The sequence below is a fragment of the Podarcis erhardii genome (assembly GCF_964252035.2).
Source record: "Podarcis erhardii genome assembly, chromosome: 12".
Classification (NCBI taxonomy): Eukaryota; Metazoa; Chordata; class Lepidosauria; order Squamata; family Lacertidae; genus Podarcis; species Podarcis erhardii.
Window position 1 is genome coordinate 39,594,203 of NC_138513.1, and position 20,888 is coordinate 39,615,090.

General features: G+C 43.4%; 3 long non-coding RNA genes across 3 annotated transcripts; all 3 read right to left on the bottom strand.

The window, feature by feature from the left end:
• Nucleotides 1-768: 768 nt before the first annotated feature.
• LOC309325792 lies at nt 769-4,103 on the bottom strand. Its single transcript, XR_014150010.1, has 3 exons — nt 3,507-4,103; nt 2,170-2,511; nt 769-2,027 (listed from the first exon to the last, which is right to left on the bottom strand). It is a non-coding gene; the product is annotated as an uncharacterized lncRNA (long non-coding RNA).
• A 7,568-nt stretch (nt 4,104-11,671) lies between these two features.
• LOC309325808 lies at nt 11,672-20,833 on the bottom strand. Its single transcript, XR_014150029.1, has 3 exons — nt 20,777-20,833; nt 17,111-17,219; nt 11,672-12,128 (listed from the first exon to the last, which is right to left on the bottom strand). It is a non-coding gene; the product is annotated as an uncharacterized lncRNA (long non-coding RNA).
• LOC309352930 lies at nt 17,621-18,079 on the bottom strand. The gene is made up of 2 exons (XR_014161491.1): nt 17,825-18,079; nt 17,621-17,745 (listed from the first exon to the last, which is right to left on the bottom strand). It is a non-coding gene; the product is annotated as an uncharacterized lncRNA (long non-coding RNA).
• Nucleotides 20,834-20,888: the final 55 nt, after the last annotated feature.

The following is a 20,888-nucleotide window of genomic DNA, read 5'->3' on the forward strand; positions in this document are numbered from 1 at the left end:
CTTCCAAAACATTCAACTCCCGAAGCGTGACTTCTGATTGGCTGCTGGACGTTCAGCTTCCAAAAGAACATTCGAAAACCGGAACACTCACTTTGCATCTGTTTTTAGCTAATGGGACGTCTGTATTTCATCAACAACATTTCCAAGTACAGTCCATTAGACTTCTGAAATGTTCGACTTCCATAGCATGGCTTCTGATTGGCTGCAGGAAACGAACATTCGAAAACCGGGTTTTGATTGTTCAGGAGCTGGAATGTTTGACTCCCAAGGCATTCGGGACCCGAGGTACCACTGTATTTGCAAAGTCCAAACACCAGGAGCCTAAGGGCTATGCTTAACCTACCATGAATGCATGACGATTCCCAGCCTGCCCACCCGCTTTGAAAAGCCACCCTTTAAGACCAGGCCACATTTTCTTTCAATATTTTTTAAAATAATGATGTGCCTTGGACAGTGGCGTAGCGTGGGGGGTGCAAGGGGGGCCGGTCGCACCGGGCGCAACATCTGGGGGTTAGGGTTAGGGGGCGCAAATCCACGGGTTAGGGGGTGCAAATTACTTGCCTTGCCCCGGGTGCTGACAACCCACGCTACGCCACTGGCCTTGGATATTTTTTTTTCCTTCTCCTTTAATTTTTAATTATGGTATTGTGGTTCATGAGTTTCTCTTAACTAGATTTTTTTTATTCATGGCAGAGCAGAGAAAGAAAGAAAGAAAGAAAGAAAGAAAGAAAGAAAGAAAGAAAGAACTGGAAAAGCATTCCATGAAAAACGACTTCCACCAAAAGAGATACTGAAACAATCCCTCCCTTTGGATTCCTCTATGAAAACTGCTGCTAAGATGCTTGCAGAAACCTCACTGACATCCATGAAAATGGGGGGTGTGAATCAGATGTGAATAATCTGTAACCCATCAAGTCAAAAGCAGCGCACTAGCTATGGGTTGTGGGTTTGGCCAGAGCTTCTGTCACTTGGTCTCAGATGGGAACCAAAACCAGGAAGACAAAACGTATTGAGACAGATGGGACTCTGTTCAACATTACTGAACGTTGGAGACAGTTTTGTTTAAGACGGCTTTCCCTAGGGCACAACCCAGTCATTCATGACTTGTACCATGGTAGGAATGGTTTCATTGCTTTTTGAGTGTGTAGGAATGGTCTCACTGTTTTTAGAATTCCTTTTTTTGTATTTTTTAAAATCTTAATCTTGTACTTTACTTTGATGACCTCAGGCCATCAAATAATAAATGATTATTATTATTCGTCAAAACATGTGTGTGTACTCAATGGTAAAATGTTTCGTAAGAGGAGGGACCTATTTCCCCCTTATATAAATCGGGCATTTTCTGTGGCAGCCCTAAGCAACGCAACAGAGGTGTGCCTGGCACCATCATTATATAGCTTCTGGCAAATGCCAGAAGTAATTAATAAGAATAATTAATAAGAACAATTAACAATAAAATATTTATATATAATTTTCTTTTGCATTTTCCTATCATACTGAGATTAGTGTTTATAGAAACGTCTCAGTAGATATGTTTAGGAATATACACTTACTTTTTTAAAAATGTCAAATTAATGCACCACATTATCCCAGGGCAGTGCCACACAACAAATAAAAGTTGGTTTGAATTCCAACGACTGGGGTCACCAGGGACTGAGATCAGATTGAGCCTTCACCTCATTGGTAATCCCAAGTGTACCACTTTGTTTTATTTTCTCCCATTTTAATTTCTTTTTCCATTCATACGTTGGGGGGGAAACTAACACACTGGACTTGTGAACTCCTTGCTAGTGAATGGGACAACATTTCACTGAGGGAGACCATACAGGGAATGGCCATACTCAGTACTATGTCAAAGGTCCTAGGTTCAGCTACCAACATCTCCAGGGGACATTGTGACAATGAGGAGACTGTATTTGGAGGTACATTCTGACCCCTGTCAGAAGCCCCAGAGAGCCCCAGCCAATCGGTGTGGACATTACTGAGCCACATGGACCAATAGTTGTGAGTCAGTCTAAGACACCACCCTGTGCTCCCACATACCTCCATATACATTATACTCCTTGTCATGATAGGTAAACGTCCACCTATATGCCGCCCAACTATTAGAAGCTTGATACATTTCAAAATTAAAAACTAACCTGTTTCCCTTCAGTCTAAGAGACGTACCTCCATATACATTCTCCTCATTGGCATGACAGGCATTATGCTAATCAGTTGTAAACAAACAAACAAACAAACAAACAAACAAACAAACAAACAGGGAATCATCCACCCATATGCCTCCCAAATACTAGAAGCTTGATACATTTCAAAATTAAAAACTGACCCTTTCCCTCTTTTTAATCGCAGGAGCTGCTATTTCCATCTCCACAGGCACTGTGTTTTGTGGCCTTCTATTTGCAGTTATTGGCTATGCTTTCCTTTTCATTGTCACTTGTCCACAATCGGTGTGTTTCCTGGATAATGCCTGTTTCATTGAATTACAGGTATGTCGCTTTAGAATTGCTTCTGAAGGAGCAAAAAATAATCAGGGTGTTGAACTTCTACGTTTAAGTTTGCACTAAGGACACAGCAATAACGAAGCAGTTCAATCAATACTGGAAATTGTACTATTTGGCTATGGAAAACCTGGCAACCTAAGATTGCACCTATTATTTTTCCATTAATCCCAATATCACATCAGCCAGATTTTCCCCCCAGCAAGGGAGAGATAAGCAATTTTAACCCTGGGGATCCAAAGGTTTATACACATTACAACATTTCTGTATCAACAATCAACCTGTATCTATTAACCATATAAATTTAACTTTGTCAAATCTTAATACTAACTGGATTTATTTTAATCAAATGAAGCTCTGAGACCCTTAACACAATTTGAAAAGTTCTATAAGCACAATGAGTAGGGGAAGGGAGGAATAGTTCCTAAATCGTACTCCGTGTTGCTTAATGTAACTTACAGATCTATGGAACCCCTTAAAAATATGATAACTAGATTGTTGTTCTTTAGTTGTTTATTCGTGTCTGATAACTAGATAGTAGCACACAAATTTTTCCAAAGGATTGAAATAATGTTTGGGGATCGTGACCCTTAAAATCTCTTTTCTGCCGGTTGTAGCAATTGGAATGTGCTGTATTAAATGCTGCATGATTTTTAATTGTATTTTTACAAACATGCCACAGACCACCTAAATGAAACTCAAGGACCACTAGGGGCAGCATAAGAGTTACTGGTGGGTGTGCTGGTGCCCACGGGCACCAGGTTGACAATCCTTGCAAGGAAGACTGGGCTTGCTTTGCAGTATAAATACACCTGCTTGTGTTTCTAAGTTGGTCTGAAATAAAATCAACAAATGGCTATCAAAAGTGCTAGGAACATGGAAAATGGATCTTGCAATGATGTCCCAAAGTTTCACGTTTCTCACAACCAAAACATCAATCAGGCACAAATAGCCATTCCATTATTTTTCTAAAAGGCAGTTCAAAAGGGAAGGAGAAAGGATTACCAGCACGACCCGTTTTCTTAGCTTTAATACAGCGAAATGGCAATTCCATCTTTCTTGAACATGCGATAAAGAAGCAGAGCTCAGAACCGTCAAAACTGCACAACCTTGTAAATCAGAAAGAAACATTTCCTCACATCTTCAGTTTTACAAGGACTCTTAAATCTTAAATGCAAAGAACCAGGATTTCGTTTGTAACCGAACAATTGATGAACATTAGCCCTTGAGTGGCCGCTATAGAGAAAACGTTTTCTTACCTGTCTGACAAAGCCGTTCAGTTAATGCAGTTTAGTAAAGGCAAAGGAACCCCTGAGCATTAGGTCCAGTTGTGGACGACTCTGGGGTTGCGGCGCTCATCTCGCTTTATTGGCCGAGGGAGCCGGTGTACAGCTTCCGGGTCATGTGGCCAGCATGACTAAGCCGCTTCTAGCGAACCAGAGCAGCGCATGGAAACGCCGTTTACCTTTCCGCCGGAGCGGTACCTATTTATCTACTTGCACTGTGTGCTTTCGAACTGCTAGGTTGGCAGGAGCAGGGACCGAACAATGGGAGCTCACCCCGTCGCGGGGATTCGAACCGCCGACCTTCTGATTGGCAAGTCCTAGGTTCTGTGGTTTAACCCACAGCGCCACCCGCAATGCCAGGATAATGTACACATCTTTTTATCCATGAGAAAAACTCCATTCTCTTTCCATCAATAATAAATGGATGAATGTTGTGATATGCAGGGGAAGTTTTAAAGGTTTTTAAAAGATGTTCTAAGTTTTGCCCCAAAAGTTAAATCTGAGGAAAACAAATTGGCATATTACTGAAGGTTTTTCAACTTTTTTTTTTGCATAACTCAAGTCCAGAAAGCTGTAATTTATCACACTTAAAATGGGGGGGGGTGTGCCTGTGACTTTTCATGACTACAAACCTAGACCCTTTGAGATCTTCTCAGCTAAATCCCTAAATGGCCAACATTTTGTAGTGCAGTGGTACAGCAAGAAAACTGAGGGGATACCTTTATGTGATTCCTGCTGCTAAAAACATTGGCATTAAACCTGAACAAGAGTTCAGCAGAAATTGTGGTTTTCTTCTTCCAAGAATTTATAAACTAAACATAGCATCTTATTTATATATATAAAAACTAGATCTGCATTTCTGGTGCCTGAACACCATCCATGATGACTAACAATAATTATAACCAACCATAAAATAAAATAGTTCTCGTACAATATAATAAGAAGAGGGACAAGTGCAGCACTAGATGGGGGAAAACCTATCAAATTAAACAAACACCTTCTTAAATAGGAAGCTTTTTTGCCAAACTCTGAAATACCATAAGAGAGGGAACCAAGTGAACGTCCCAGGGGATGGCTTTCCATGATTTAGGTATGGTCTTTCTTTGGTCTCCATCATCAGAGCCTCCATCATTATTGTTGTATGTCTCTTTGAGATACTAATGTTTAAAGAATCGCCATGATCATTGATAGGACATGAAAGGGCCCCTCTGCCAAGTCTAAGGGTGTGAGCAGGCTTTCATGGAAGGAGGCAATCTCCTACGATGGTGAAGGGAAGATTCCTCTCCCTGTTCCCAATATGTGAGAAGCATGCTATAAGCTGCCCAGAGTGGCTGGGGACACCCAGCCAGATGGGCAGGGTATAAATCATCAACATCATCATCATCTTCATCATCTGACTCTGCCATATCTCATCTCCTATATCCAAAATGCGAATTAAAGGAGAATTTGTGGGATGTGAAACACATAGCAGTCAAGTACAACATTCCTAGAGTGGGCATGCTAGGGAATGCTTTGTATCACCCAGGAGAAAACTTCCTGTTTCCTTCTGAGCCGGGACAAAACTTCCTCTGCATGTGACTAGAGTGTGTGAGGCCAAACCTGGGCAAGGGAGCACTGCCTGTTTGCAGTCACTTAGGAACTAACCCCCTTATGGGATAGTTCCACATGTGTATATAATTTTGTAACCTGAGTCCACCTTCAGGGATCCAACTGTGAACTGAATGATTGTGAGTAAACTCATTTTATATTCACTTTGATAAGATTGTCGTTTATATTCTTTTTAAGAGAAACAAGAAGGGATCTTACTAGGAATCTTATATAGAGAGGTTCAGATGAACTTGCAACAAGCAAACCGCTGTGCGTTTAAAGCATGAGTACGCAAACTAAGGCTGGATGCAGCCCAATTGCCTTCTCAATCCGGCCCACAGACGGTCCGGGAATCAGCGTGTTTTTACATTAGTAGAATGTGTCCTTTTATTTAAAATGCATCTCTGGGTTATTTGTGGGGCCTGCCTGGGCATAGGAATTTGTTCACCCCCCCCCAAAAAAAATACAGTCTGGCCCCCCACAAGGTCTGAGCGACAGTGCTGAAAAAGTTTACTGACCCCTGGTTGAAAGGGGAATGTTTAAACTCTGCTAAGATATAGAACTTGCTAGCGCAAGTTAGGAAGGATATCATTAAACAATATATCCTCTCCTGCCTCCCTGAACATTCCCACAGGATTGTCATCAAATCAGCAAATTATATTTTAGATCCGGCTCCACTGCTGCTCTTCCATCGCTGTGAGGAAAAAATATGCTGAGAGCATCTAAAGCAAGCAAACTGGTAATAAAGATGAGCAAAGCTCCAACAATGAATTCAAAGTCTGCTGAAATAACAAACCGAATGATTGCTCTGTTGCTAGGATGCTTCTCCAAGTAGTCATTTTGGCACCAGCCTTACTCATGAAACCTGTGTCATATAAATCAATAGTTGAGGCAGTTCTTATCCACAAAAGAACTCAAAATTAAAATCGATGGCACTGCAACAATTGCATCTCCGGTAACAGTGGGTTTCCATTCTCCAATATACTCTCCATTTCTTATATCAGTGTATATCTTTAGCATTTTCAGATAGCCGGTGTCTTTTTTCTATTTTCCGTTCTGAGAGATCTGTTTGTCTCTCTTCCACCCCGCCTTTGGTCTTCCCCGTGTTTTCATTCACTTAGCCATAATTCCAGGAGGCTTCAGAGGCATTCTAGACATATTACATCTGCATTGCCATTTAGTAATTTGTGCGGATAATCGCAGCCAAATGTGGAGATAATTACAGTCAAATGTGATGGATGCACGTAACACTGATGCAAATGGTATTGGGAATGGGCCCATTCACCCATCTAGCTTTGATGGGTTTAACATCCCCATATTTCCTCCCTTGGTGCAAAACTCATTCAGTTTCCCTCTTCCTTCATTATAATAATATGTGCCCACAAACCATGCATATATATGTAACTTTCAACTCAGGATAATACTTCATGAATCCAATGGAGGGGATTGTAATCTGTGGATCCTTATGCCACAACTCACTGTTTGTCACAGGACTCTTTGGTATCATAATATTAGCACACTTGTTACTAACCGAGTAACAAGTCAGAGTATAAGAATAGATGCAGCTTCTTAAAACCCATCAGATGTTATACCTCCCACGCAACTAAGCTAAACTGTTCTTTTCTAAATAAGAATTTCTGCTATTTCTTTGTGCCACCGTTATTTCAAAAGTGTCAGCTAAAACAACATATTGCTACCCAAGCAATTTGTATTTTGTGTTGTTGTTGTTTTTGGTGGTGGTGGGAGCTCAATTTCCCCTTTTAAAACTCAAACTGAAGCAGGCTCTCACTATTCACTGAATGGCCACCTGACTGATCACTTGCACTTAATGAGCTCCTTGGACTTTCCCATTTGTATAAATTGTCCATATATCATCACTGGCACTGTACCAGCCCCTGTGTTTGTAAAGTTGCTCTTGAGATGCCCTTAAGGTATTTGCTCTGGCCAAAGATGATATCCGACACTCTACTACAGCACAAGTCCTTTTGACACCTGGAAGCTTGTCAGAAGGGTGTGGAGAAAGACAGAAAGGTGAGTTATTGACACCCTTGCTTTGTCTATTAAGTTGCAGGCCCCAATGAACCTGCACCAGTCTGGGCTTCTCTCTTCTGCCTCCTCCTCCCCTCCTCTTTCCACTTGCCACTGGCCCTGGTCTAGGTTTGTGGTCACCTGGTGCTAGAACTAAGTTTCAGCAGGAGAAAATCCCTGTCTGGGACACACTATTTCTGAAGAATCTCTAACCCTAAGGACCTTTTCTAGTTGGTATTTCTCTCAGTACTACAGCTAGCTAAACAGAGAGGCACTCTGAAGTAGAAGGAAAGCTACCTGGGAGGGCCCAATTTTCTTCCTAAAAAAACATTTAAGCTATGGCTAGGAAGAAGGTAGATCTACTGGTAGATCTCAGAGTGATTAGCAGTAGATCAGCAAGCATTTCTGATTCCTAGTTGTTTAACCACAGCAACTGCAAACCATCTTTCCCCACCTAAATTAGACAGCTGTAAGGAAAGGAGGGGGCACAGGTGGCTCTGTGGGTTAAACCACAGAGCCTAGGACTTGCTGATCAGAAGGTCAGTGGTTTGAATCCCCGCAACGGGGTGAGCTCCCGTTGCTCGGTCCCTGCTCCTGCCAACCTAGCAGTTCGAAAGCATGTCAAAGTTCAAGTAGATAAATAGGTACTGCTCCAGTGGGAAGGTAAACGGCATTTCCGTGCGCTGCTCTGGTTCGCCAGAAGCGGCTTAGTCATGCTGGCCACATGACCCGGAAGCTGTCTGCGGACATATGCCAGCTCCTCAGCCTATAGAGCGAGATGAGTGCTGCAACCCTAGAGTCGGTCACGCCTGACCTAATGGTCAGGGTCCCTTTACCCTTTACCTTTAAGGAAAGGAGAGCTAACACCAGGAGTGGACCTTTGTGTGCAAGGATCATTAATTCGACTGAAAATAAACTCCTAGGCTCAGATTATGCTCAGAGGCATCATATGCTTTCATTGAAAGGACATGTATTTTAGATCTGGCTCTGATGACCAGAACTTGGGGTTCTAGTAAAAAACAAAGTAGACCCAACATAGCTATACTCTGCACCCCACTCTGCTTTAAGTTATGATGTAATTGTACTTTGCCAATGAATGGGCTTGTGACCCCAATGTCTCCCTGTTTCTACATGCTTCTTACTTTATGCTTTTTGCTTTTTATTGAAAATATAAGCCCTATGGTTCTTTCCTCATATAAGAAGCTTGTTTGCTTTGCAAAATGACTCTAATATTGCAAGACATTGAAAGAACAAGGTCAACTAGTCTGAAGCCCCGACAGCTTGCTAATTCTTCCTGCATCCCCAATTAGTGAATAGAAGATGCATTTCTATTCACTAGCATAATACCCATCACGAGCCTCTCGCTGGCCTTCAGCAGAAGACTGGGGGGATGGCATTAAAGCTAGGAGAACAATAATTTCATTGGACTCAGACATTCTTCATGTAGCAAGATAACACTGACAGGGAAATGAAACATTCTGTATGGGACAAATTTATAACTTTGCTTAAATATATCAGTTGCTATGGCATTGTTCAGTGTTGTTGTTGTTTAGTCATTTAGTCATGTCTGACTCTTTGTGACCCCATGGACCAGAGCACGCCAGGCACTCCTGTCTTCCACTGCCTCCCGCAGTTTGGTCAAACTCATGCTGGTAGCTTCGAGAACACTATCCAACCATCTCGTCCTCTGTCGTCCCCTTCTCCTTGTGCCCTCCATCTTTCCCAACATCAGGGTCTTTTCCAGGGAGTCTTCTCTTCTCATGAGGTGGCCAAAGTCTTGGAGTCTCAGCTTCAGGATCTGTCCTTCCAGTCAGCACTCAGGGCTGATTTCCTTAAGAATGGAGAGGTTTGATCTTCTTGCAGTCCATGGGACTCTCAAGAGTCTCCTCCAGCACCATAATTCAAAAGCATCAATTCTTTGGCAATCAGCCTTCTTTATGGTCCAGCTCTCACTTCCATACATCACTACTGGGAAAACCATAGCTTTAACTATATGGACCTTTGTTGGCAAGGTGATGTCTCTGCTTTTTAAGATGCTGTCTAGGTTTGTCATTGCTTTTCTTCCAAGAAGCAGGCGTCTTTTAATTTCATGGCTGCTGTCACCATCTGCAGTGATCATGGAGCCCAAGAAAGTATAATCTCTCACTGCCTCCATTCCGGGCCCAATTCAAAGTGATGGTTTTGACCTATAAAGCCTTAACCGGCTCAGGACTGCAATACCTCAAGGGCAATACCTTTCTGTATGAACCTACCCAGACCCTGAGATCATCTTCTGAGGCGCTTCTTTGTGTGCCTCCTCCTCAAGAGGTCTGGAGGGTGGCAACATGAGAATGGGCCTTCTCTGCAGTGGCTCCCCGTCTGTGGAATACTCTCCCCAGGGATGTTCGCCTGGCGCCTTCATTATACACCTTTAGGTGCCAAGCAAAAACGTTCCTTTTTAACCAGGCCTTTGGTTGACCTGATCGACATCTCATACCCTTTTAAAATGTGGCTCTTTTGGGGGGGGGGTTATTTGGTTATTGCTTTTATTTTTATTTTATATACTGTGAACTTTTTATATGAACTGCCCTGAGACCTCCAGGTATAGGGCAGTATATTAATAATAATAATAATAATAATAATAATAATAATAATAATAATGTGTAGTATGTGTAGAAATAGCCAATTAGGATGGTTTAAGCTTAAGATTGTGTGAGATCATGACGGTGGTGAGGACCACCATGCTCTCATGAGAAAAAACAGGAAGTCCCGGTTTTACTGGGATAGTTGAGGGGTATGAGATGGCCGCATTATATGTCTCCCTAAGTTTTATTCTGGTTAGTTGAAAAATACTATCAAGAGCAAGTGTCATACATCTCAACTGTATGTGCTTTCCCTTGTACTTTGCCCTGAACGACAATGTCTTTTTCTTTGTTAATTACTTAGTGCCTTGGCACATTCTGAAAGCAAGTATTTTATCAACATGACAGTCTGTGGGTGTCTTGCTGTCAGGTTCAGGTTTTGCTTTCCATCTTTAAATGGAAGGTTTCAATTTGTGCTAAAACCGAGCGTCATCCTTCATGTGATCTCTTAGCTGCTTCGTGAAGCTTTCCCTATGAATGAATGTTTCATCTCGGCAAGATACATCAGCATCAGCCCCTCTGTTCGCGAACTCCGGTAGTGAGTACCAACAGATAATAAAACATATGGCAGAATAGATCCTGAAGTTTACAACACAGTTTGGTGTATATGATTTTTGCTCTATACTTTCTTTTCTGCCTTTCTCCTTTTTAGTTTAACTAGCTATGTTAGGTAATTTAAAAATGAAAACTACAATGAAAAACACTTTGTTTGTGTATACAGATGCACAAAAAACAAATGTTTCAGGATCAACTATTGGGGATTTTTAGAGGTTTTTTTCAACTCATGTTGTTGCATCAAGGCTTAATTTATTACAGCATTTGTATTCTTCATATATAAGCATATATATTTTTCAGTGTTGAGGGCTAAGGATTTGCATAAGCCTCAGATTTTCATCCTGTGTGAAACATGTGATGCTCTTGGAAGGAAGATAATAAATATATTTGACATAAAAAAGAAAGAAAACTACAAATCACTGCAAACCCAAATCACTGAAATGCTTACAATATTATTTACCTGTGTTTGCCGGTCTAAACGCTACTTTCAACTGTAAAATAAACTGTAACCGCAACTGTGCCACCACTTTCTCATGATCTACTTTATTATTATTATTATTTTGCTTGCTTACTGGCAGGCACCCTGAGCCCTCCTACTAGGATAAAGGTTATACAGCACACAGTGGCGTAGCGTGGGTTGTCAGCACCCGGGGCAAGGCAAGTAATTTGTGTCCCCTAACCCATGGATTTGCGCCCCCAAACCCGTGGATTTGCGCCCCCTAACCCTAACCCCCAGATGTTGCGCCCGGTGCGGCCAGCCACCCCCCTGCACCCCCCCCACGCTACGCCACTGACAGCGCAACACTTGGTTGAAGGTTCCACCCTTCTTAATGACAAATAGACCATCAAGGAACAAAACCCACCTATTCATATTTGGGCAAAGGGTAAACTCCAAGGTATAAGACAAGGAAACAAGATGTTTAAGCACCATGTTTTGCAGGTTTTTATGAACTCGTCAAATTATTATTTATTTAAAGTCTTTCTAGCCAGCTTTCTCATATATTTTTTTTTAAAGGCTCAAAGCTGCTTACAATCTAATCAAAATAAAACAATAAAAATTCAACATAGGGATCAAGCAAGTAGATAAGAGGACACAGACAAAACATATCAGGGTAGGGTTGCCATATTTCAAACAGTGAAAATCCAGACAGTTGTTGAGCTTTATTGGGCAAAGTTGGTGAGCTATTTTTAGGTTGCCTTGAGTCCCTATATATACATAGGAGAGGAGGGGAATCATCTCTGCAAAGTGTCGGAAAGTCATCAGACAGGGAACAAGAGTTGGTTAGGGATTCCATTTTGACTTGGTTCCTTCATTTCTATATAAATTCACTGGCTGATTTGGCTTCATAAATAAAAGAATGTGAAAACAGATAACAGATGGATGTGCTCTCTCCGCATCTACACTTTAAAAGGGTGAGGAGACTCACATTTTGTTCTTTTTCCATTTCAGTGGCATAGCACAGTTTCGTCACACAACAAAGCCTCCAATTTCTCAGTTGCCTTGTTCCCATCCCTCATATTGGTGTCTTCTCCTGACCAGGTGAAGCAATCTAGTAAGGGGTCACAATGTCACAGAACTGCATGCTTGTCTTCCTGCTTACTTCCAAGGGTGTAAAATAGAAAAGCAGACTAGGAAACCACTATCTATAAAGTATGTGTAAATAGTGGTTAGTTCTTATCATTGCATAAAATAAAGTGAGGATACTCAAAATACTTATCTGCTTTATGTTTATAATTTCACACAGTGCTCCATTAGAGTGCAAGATTAACCTATAATATAGAGCTTTGCCTAATGAGGCTATGGAAAGACGCAGTGGAGGGATCCCATCTGGCAAGAAACAGATTACCTTTTTTGCATAGTTTTGCAAAGCAGCCATCTGATTTCTCAGGATATAGAGGGGAAAAAATGTTGGTGTCAGATTTTTATTATTATTTTTGCCACCGCTTAGGAAGTCTGGGTTACAAATGGAGGACTCAAGTTTAATCCTCATGTGAATTGAGGAGAATTTTGAGGTTAATAGCTGATTGCATTTCTTAATGACACAGACTGGGATCATTATTATTATTTTGTTCAGTTCTGTTTAACTGGAGATTAAGGGATGGAACTCTACTACAAAATGCCGTTGTCCAATCAGTGATACAAAAATTTGCTTGGGAGCCATACCTCTGAATGAGGAATGAATTAAAAAAATTAAAAAATGAAAATGGGTAATGCCACTGTAGCAGTATGTGGAAGTCTTTCAAATGACTGAAAAACTTCATATTAAAAAGGATAAATATCTTTACAGGTTACTGGGGTGGAGAGGAAAATAAGCTACTGCCAGACAGCTATTTCTTTTATAGATACATTCCAGCGGGACAAGGTTTGGAGGGGGGTATTAGTTTGTTGTTTTCTTTTTGGTTCTTGTTTTTATTATGTATTTTGTGTTTTGATCTTGTATTTTTATGTTATGTACTTGAGATCTACAGAGATGAAGGGTGGCATACAAATTTAATTTGTTGTTGTAATTTCAGTATATGTTTCTCTTTTTTAAAAAAAACCATTTGAAAGGTCAATAATATTTTAAGTTTGGTAGCATCTGCTTTTTATGTCCTTTCAGAAAAAGAAATCGATTTTTCATTATATTTTGGAGAATTTGCAACATGAACCTCCTGTTCTGCAACATTTGCATTTTAGGTCCTGTAAGAAGAGTATAGGGACGCGGGTGGCACTGTGGGTAAAACCTCAGCGCCTAGGACTTGCCGATCACATGGTCGGCGGTTCGAATCCCCGCGGCGGGGTGAGCTCCCGTCTTTCGGTCCCAGCTCCTGCCCACCTAGCAGTTCGAAAGCACCCTTAAGTGCAAGTAGATAAATAGGTACCGCTTTATAGCGGGAAGGTATACGGCATTTCCATGCGCTGCGCTGGTGCTGGCTCGCCAGAACAGCTTCGTCACGCTGGCCACGTGACCCGGAAGTGTCTCCGGACAGCGCTGGCCCCCGGCCTCTTAAGCGAGATGAGCACGCAACCCCAGAGTCGGACACGACTGGCCCATTCGGGCAGGGGTACCTTTACCTTTTAAGAAGAGTATAAGGGTTTTTAAATCTATTTTTATTGAATTTTATCCATATAACCCAAAGGACAAAATAGAACCTCATGAGACAAACAAATAAAAACTAAACCCAACCAAGGCTGGCATGAGATGTTACATTCAGAAGAAAAAATAATAAATCCGGATATTCATAATGAGATGCAGAAAGGTAAGTGGAAAGTACCATCATAAGGAATGAGAGAAGAAGAGGCCCATGGCTTGCAAGATACAGTGGTACCTCAGGTTACATATACTTCAGGTTACATACACTTCAGGTTACAGACTCTGCTAACCCAGAAATATTACCTCGGGTTAAGAACTTTGCTTCAGGATGAGAACAGAAATTGTGCTCCGGCGGAGCAGCGGCAGCAGGAGGCCCCATTAGCTAAAGTGGTGCTTTAGGTTAAGAAGAGTTTCAGGTTAAGAACGGACCTCCAGAACAAATTAAGTATGTAACCAGAGGTACCACTGTATACAGAAACATAAGACTGTGACTGAAACCATCAGAAGCACAAAGAGTACCAAGAACAGAAAGGCTTTATTTTACATCAAGTGAAATGTTGAACCGGTTAGATGTTAAAAAAGGTAAAGGGACCCCTGACCATTAGGTCCAGTCGTGACCGACTCTGGGGTTGCGGCGCTCATCTTGCTTTATTGGCAGAGCTTCCGAGTCATGTGGCCAGCATGACTAAGCCGCTTCTGGCGAACCAGAGCAGCGCATGGAAATGCCGTATACCTTTCCGCCAGAGAGGTACCTACTTATCTACTTGCACTTTGACGTGCTTTCGAACTGCTAGGTTGGCAGGAGCAGGGACCGAGCAACAGGAGCTCACCCCGTCGCAGGGATTCGAACCGCCGACCTTCTGATCGGCAAGTCCTAGGCTCTGTGGTTTAACCCACAGTGCCACCCACGTCCCTTGGTTAGATGTTACTTATCCCAAATTTGTTGAAGGACTTGCGGAAGAGACAAATTCCCCTTTTGTATAAGAAAAGCATATGTGATAAACTATATTCACCACTAAGAATTCAAAGCTGAGCTTGGAAATGTCAGACATCATCTTTGCTTGCGGAAATTATTTGGTTGGGTGGGTGGTGGATTATTTAAGATGGCATCGGGAATTATTTCTGCAAAAGAGGGGGAGAGAACATCACTTTCTAATATTTGAAAAGAATAGTGTTATTGATGCTGTGGCAGAAAATAAGGGGCCCTCACCCAAATTCTGGATGGGTAGCAGCTGCGGCCGGATGCAGCTCCCCCGGGGCACAGAGAAAACAATTTTCTCTTGCAGCTGGCCACTGGAATCTACCTCAGCCAGCCTTGTGGCATTGCCCATCAAAAATCCTTATCTGAACCAGCCAATCATGGCCTTTGTCTGGTGGGTGGGGCAAGCACAGCGGACCAAGGTGTTTCAAATGCTTGGAGTGAGAGCTTAAAAAAGGAGAATTTGATTCTTAAAATGGCAGCGTTTAATTCTTAATTACCAAGAAAAATAAACATTGTCTTCATTTAAACTCAAGCCCCTTTTCCATAATCAGGTTTGCCTTTGCATTAAGTCATTAATGCCTTAAGATAAAAACCAATCCCTTTGGCATCCTAATATGTTTCCTCTGAAGAGCGATAAGCACCACTCCTTTTCCATTAAGCAATTTGTTTGTGTCATTCACTATCTGTCATCTGTAAAGAGAATGTTTGAAGCACAATCCTTAGCATGTTTACTCAGAAGGAAGTCCCGTTGTATCTGACTGGGCTTCCTCCCAGGGATGTATGCAAAGGATTTCAGCCTAAGAAGGCGTAAAAGGAAATCATTTATTTTTCTAGACTCCGGTGATTTCATCAGCATGAGAGTTATCAAAAGGGGCAGAGATAAGAAGCATTTAGTGTATGTGTGTGTGTATATATATGTGTGTGTGTTTGTGTGTGTGTGTGTGTGTGTGTGTGTGTGTGTGTGTATATATATATATATATAGTATATAAATATACACTACACACACACACACACACACACACAGACATATACATATTTACACATATATATAAAAGAACTGGCATAACATAACAATGTTGTGTTGCAGCTAGAACAAGGTAGGTGTTTATATTTACAGGATTTATTCTGTGTGTAGAACTGGGCTTCCATGGTGACCGTTTTGGGCACCGTCCAGTCCTTTTGTTCTGGAGCTGCGAAGCCCAGGTGACATCTGCATGCAGACTCGGTGCTGCTGGCAGGTAGGGATGCTGGAGAAATTTGATTCTGTTGACATTCAGAGGCAAATCTAGTTCATTTGGCAGAACCGAAATGCAGCCATCTTTTGCACTTCTCCAAATATTGCAGGAGACTTCCAGAGCCAAGTGGTGTTCTCTTACTAGGGCTGTGCACCAGATTCATCCGAGTCCTGGGCCAGCTTGGGCTTATTTGGAGTAATTTGGGCATCAATCAAGGTGAGACAGCCACGGATCACTATGGTTCAGGTTTGATGGCTCAAAGCAATCTGTGGTGGTTGGGGCAGGGCCTCAAGCAGGAAGGGGAAGCAGGAGTCAGGTGTGAAGCCTTGCACAAAGGCCAAGACCTACCAGATGAGCAGTTGCATCTTCCACCTGACCCCTCATCCTGCAGCATCAGAGAGTGGAGGGCATTGCTCCAGCAGGATGCAGGCACAGCTTTGAAAGTGGCTTTCCTGCAGAGAAGCCACTTGTGAAGAGCACCCTACAGAATTGAACTGCCCGCTCCTGGTGAAGGAAGCAGAGGTTTTCCTCTCCCAAGTGCTCCCCTGTTATGTACTGAGCTGAATCCTAGAAAAATCGGATCCAGAATGCAGCAGTCTGATTGGTCTGCAGGAGCCACCCAATTCAGCTCCAGGTGGAAGTGAATCAGCGACCTCATTGGCCTGCAGGAGCAGCCAATCAGGCTCCTGGATGAAATGAATCAGCAACTTGATTGGTCTGCAGGAGCAGCCAATCTGGCTTCTGGAGGAGGTGAATCCACAACCTGATTGGCCTACAGAAGCAGCCCGGAATTAGCCAATCACGCGAGGGCCATTATGTAAATAATGTATACATAGTTAGATGTTTTGGGGAAAGTTTTATTCATTGCTACTATGAGCTGAATAAAGAGCATGAAATTCACCCTCGACTCCGAGTATATTTCATCCCCCTTCCAACAGGAGCAGCTCACAGTGACAAATACAAATGCAGGAACAAAGCAAATAATGCCTTTTGCCTTTGACAGCTGTGTGGCTGGCACAAATTAAACAGGGTGTTTTCTAACACTGAAATGCAATTGGTGGGAGAGCGTCATCTGTTGACTATCTGTCATCTGATTACTTGTGTGTGACACCTGATTTATTTTTGGACCCTATGCTTCAGCACAGCAGCTTATAGTGTTCTGAACACTGAAATCCACCCACCTAAAGATGAACTTTTTATGAACTGAAAAGTTCATTTGTACAAACTGGAACTGAACTACCTTGTTTTGTACAAGTACAAACTTCATCTGGAACTAGTTCCTTGATTTGGACAGATTGAACTTTTCAAGTACTGGCCACAGGGAAGACCTCTCATATTACAAAAGATTCCTAGAGGGTTGGTGCAGAAAGGTTTTAAATATCACTTGGAGACTATATAAAGGAAACAAAAATTAACAGGACACCAACATAACTACAGAAAGTGATCACTGACAGGCATTTGTTATGAAGTTTGTATCTACAGAGCTACCCATGAGTATGGATAATCTATGTCAGATGGATTTGTAAATGAAATAATTTTTTGCCAAACGAGGAAAAAAGCACCTGGTCTGCACATGCCCCTTATTAGTTTCAGGCTAGTCCTGGATTTCTGTCTCCAAAAGCAATAAGAATTTCCATTTATCCCACCGATTCACAAAATAATCAGCCTCATACTGTAGCCTTTTAAATCCATAGGTAGGAAAATGTTGCACCCGAGCAGAGACGAAAAGGAGCCAAACGACACCAAGGGGTTAAAATCCAGAGAAAGAGTTTTTATTCTGCCAACCCAGGTGGGCAGAGGAGCAAGTGTGATAAGTCACAAAACAAGCACGAAGTTCACAGCCATTGCACATAGTTTATATCCCCTTCCAGTTCCCTCCCCTTTTCTCCTCCTTCTTCAAGAGTCCTGCCCATGAGTTCCCCTGAGCATGAACAGAAAACTCCTGTCTTGGGACCATTTTTGGACTTTTCCCAGAAAGGGGGTGAGAGGGTTTCAGTGTGTTCCAGTTGTTCCATTCTTGTGCTTTGGCATGGTTCCCGGACAGAAAGCAAGTTGCATTGTGGTTCTTTAGCAAGGCCAGAAGGCATGAGAAAGGCCTGAGAAACAATGGACTGTTCTCTACCTTGTTGCAATCTTTTTTATTTACAGGAAGCGGAATGCTTAGCTAATGCTTTTTGTCTTAGAGGAAAATGCAGTTTTAAAAATGCTTGAAGCGGCCTGGCTGGGGGGGGGGGTTCACAAACAGTTTTAGGGCTTTTGGGGGTAACCCTAACTGTTCCCCTTCAATACTACAGTAACGTTCAGCAGTAGCAGAAATACAAAGTGGGAGATTGAATAAGGGCTTGAGAGGATTACTAGCTGGCTTGGTTGGTAGGAGAAGGAACTTTAAATATACAGGGGAAACATTAACCCTGTTAGGTTGATTTGTTCATGGTGCTGCCTTTTATATTTGTTTGAGACTGCTTTCCCCACCTCTCATTAAATAGGCTGCCTCTTTTATTTTACATGTTCAATTTACAGTCTACATCAGGGGTCTGCAACCTTTAAGACAAAAAGAGCCACTTGGACCCGTTTCCGAAGAAAAAACAACAACTGGGAGCCGCAAAACCATTGCGACATTTAAAACAAATATAACACTGCATACATTGTTTCTTAGCCCAATGTTATCCTCGTCATTATAAAAATAACTTTTTTGACACTTTTTAATTATTTTTTGTTTGACCCCTCAGAATTACTCCTCCTCATAGAAATAAACGTTATATTAACAAGTTACCTTTTTTTGAGTGTGTGTTCTTCACTCCCCTTCAAAACAGTAGCTGCAAATTGCAAAGCAATAGCAGCAAATCAGCCAGCAACAAAGACATGCTATATACCGTATTTTTCGCTCCATAGGACGCACTTTTTCCCCTCCAAAAATGAAGGGGAAATCTGTGTGCGTCCTATGGTGCGAATGCAGGCTTCGGTGCGCACCGACCCCTCTCGCTCTCCAGGCTTCAGGAAGCTATCCGCAAGCCTTGCAAGCCCGGCGGGAGTTCCCACAGGCTCACAAGGCTTGCGGACAGCAGCCTGCAGCCCCAGCGAGTGTCCGCAAGCCTTGCGCGCCTGGCGGGAGCTCCCGCCAGGCGCGCGAGGCTTGGGGCGGCAGCCTGTTGCCCGAAGCACAGGGAGCCCTCCGGAGGGCTCCCCGTGCTTCGGGCGAGTGTCTGCAAGCCTTGCGCACCCGGCAGGAGCTCCCGTCGGGCGCGCGAGGCTTGGGGCGGCAGCCTGTTGCCCGAAGCACAGGGAGCCCTCCGGAGGGCTCCCCGTGCTTCGGGCGAGTGTCTGCAAGCCTTGCGCACCCGGCAGGAGCTCCCGTCGGGCGCGCGAGGCTTGGGGCGGCAGCCTGTTGCCCGAAGCACAGGGAGCCCTCCGGAGGGCTCCCCGTGCTTCGGGCGAGTGTCTGCAAGCCTTGCGCGCCCGGCAGGAGCTCCCGCCGGGAGCTGCTGCTGCTGGGAGCCCCCACAACCCCCGAAAAAGGACTCGCTCCAGAGATCCTGGCGGCTCCCAACCCGGGGTCGCTTCACCGCGCGGGGCAACAATGAGTGAAAGGAGGCGCACTAAAAACAATGGCTCACGGGGAAGGCGGGCGCGTGCCGCTCGGCCCTTGGGGAGCCTTCCTGCTGCCGCTGCCCTGCGCCCAACTCGCGAGGAGAGTGGCGCTGCCTTCTGCTCTCCGCCGCCGCCTCACAGATGACAGCGACTGCACGGGAACAAAGGAAAATGCGCCTCCTCCCCTCGCCTCCACCCCGGAGCCGCGGCAAAGGCGTTAAAGAGCCGCATGCGGCTCCGGAGCCGCAGGTTGCCGACCCCTGGTCTACATCGTCCCACTTCCATGTCAACACGTCGGCCTCCTCCTGAAGTCTCAGGGCCTTAATGCTGATACCTCTGGAGCGTCTAACAACCCAAATAACTGGGAATTGTGAAACATGGCTCCAATTCCCCCCCTTCATTAAAAGGGAGGTATTACATTTGGAATCACGAGGACATTTGCCATATGCTCATTAAATACCGACTGTTAAAAGAGCTTTGAGATTTGAAAAGTGTGTGAGATAAATCCAGGCAGCAAGTAATTGCTTCCAAATTAAATGAGTAATAAAGGTTTGATTGCTCAGTGCGTAGCATGTGAAAAACGTACAATATTTGGGGGGGTTTAAAGCGGGGCTTGAAAAGGCGCAATCTGAGACATTATAGGGAACAAAGGATGGCCGTCTTTTTAGTGGGACACACTCCCAAGCATTTGGTCTAGCGCCAGACCCAAAAGCCAATTTGGTAGGATTTCCTAAACTGGTATACCAGACCTATTAGAGAGATTTAGTAACTGGAGGGAGGGAGGTGAGATACGCATGAACCTGGAGTAAATGGCATCCATTTTGGCCTTTGTACACAATGTGCTTGTAAGGTGGCAAACAGTTCCCCTAAGCCAGGGGTAAGCAAACTAAGGCCCGGGGGCCAGATCCGGCCCAATTGCCTTCTCGATCTGGCCTGCAGACGGTCTGGGAATCAGCGTGTTTTTACATGAGTAGAATGTGTGCTTTTATTTAAAATGCATCTCTGGGTTATTTGTGGGGCATAGGAATTCATTCATTTTTTTTTTTTTCCAAATTATAGTCTGGCCCACCACAAGGTCTGAGGGACGGTGGCTTGGCCCACGGCTGAAAAACGTTGCTGAACCCTGCCCTAAGCAGACTTTGCCTAAGTACCCATACTATACAGTACTGTAGTATTTGCTGTGGGCCTTGTCTCCCCTCAGTGGCAGATGGGTCATGGAGATCAACAGTGTTAAGTATAAAGGGTTTAATTGACACAAAAATGAAAAATGGCTAAAGGTTTAACATGCGGTTTTCCCATGAAGACAATACAGTCGTACCTTGGAAGACAAACAGAATCCGTTCCGGAAGTCCGTTCCAAAAGAGATTTTAAGGGTTGAAGGGGTACAGTTAGGGTTACCCCAGAAAGCCCTCGGCGTACGCATTTTAAAA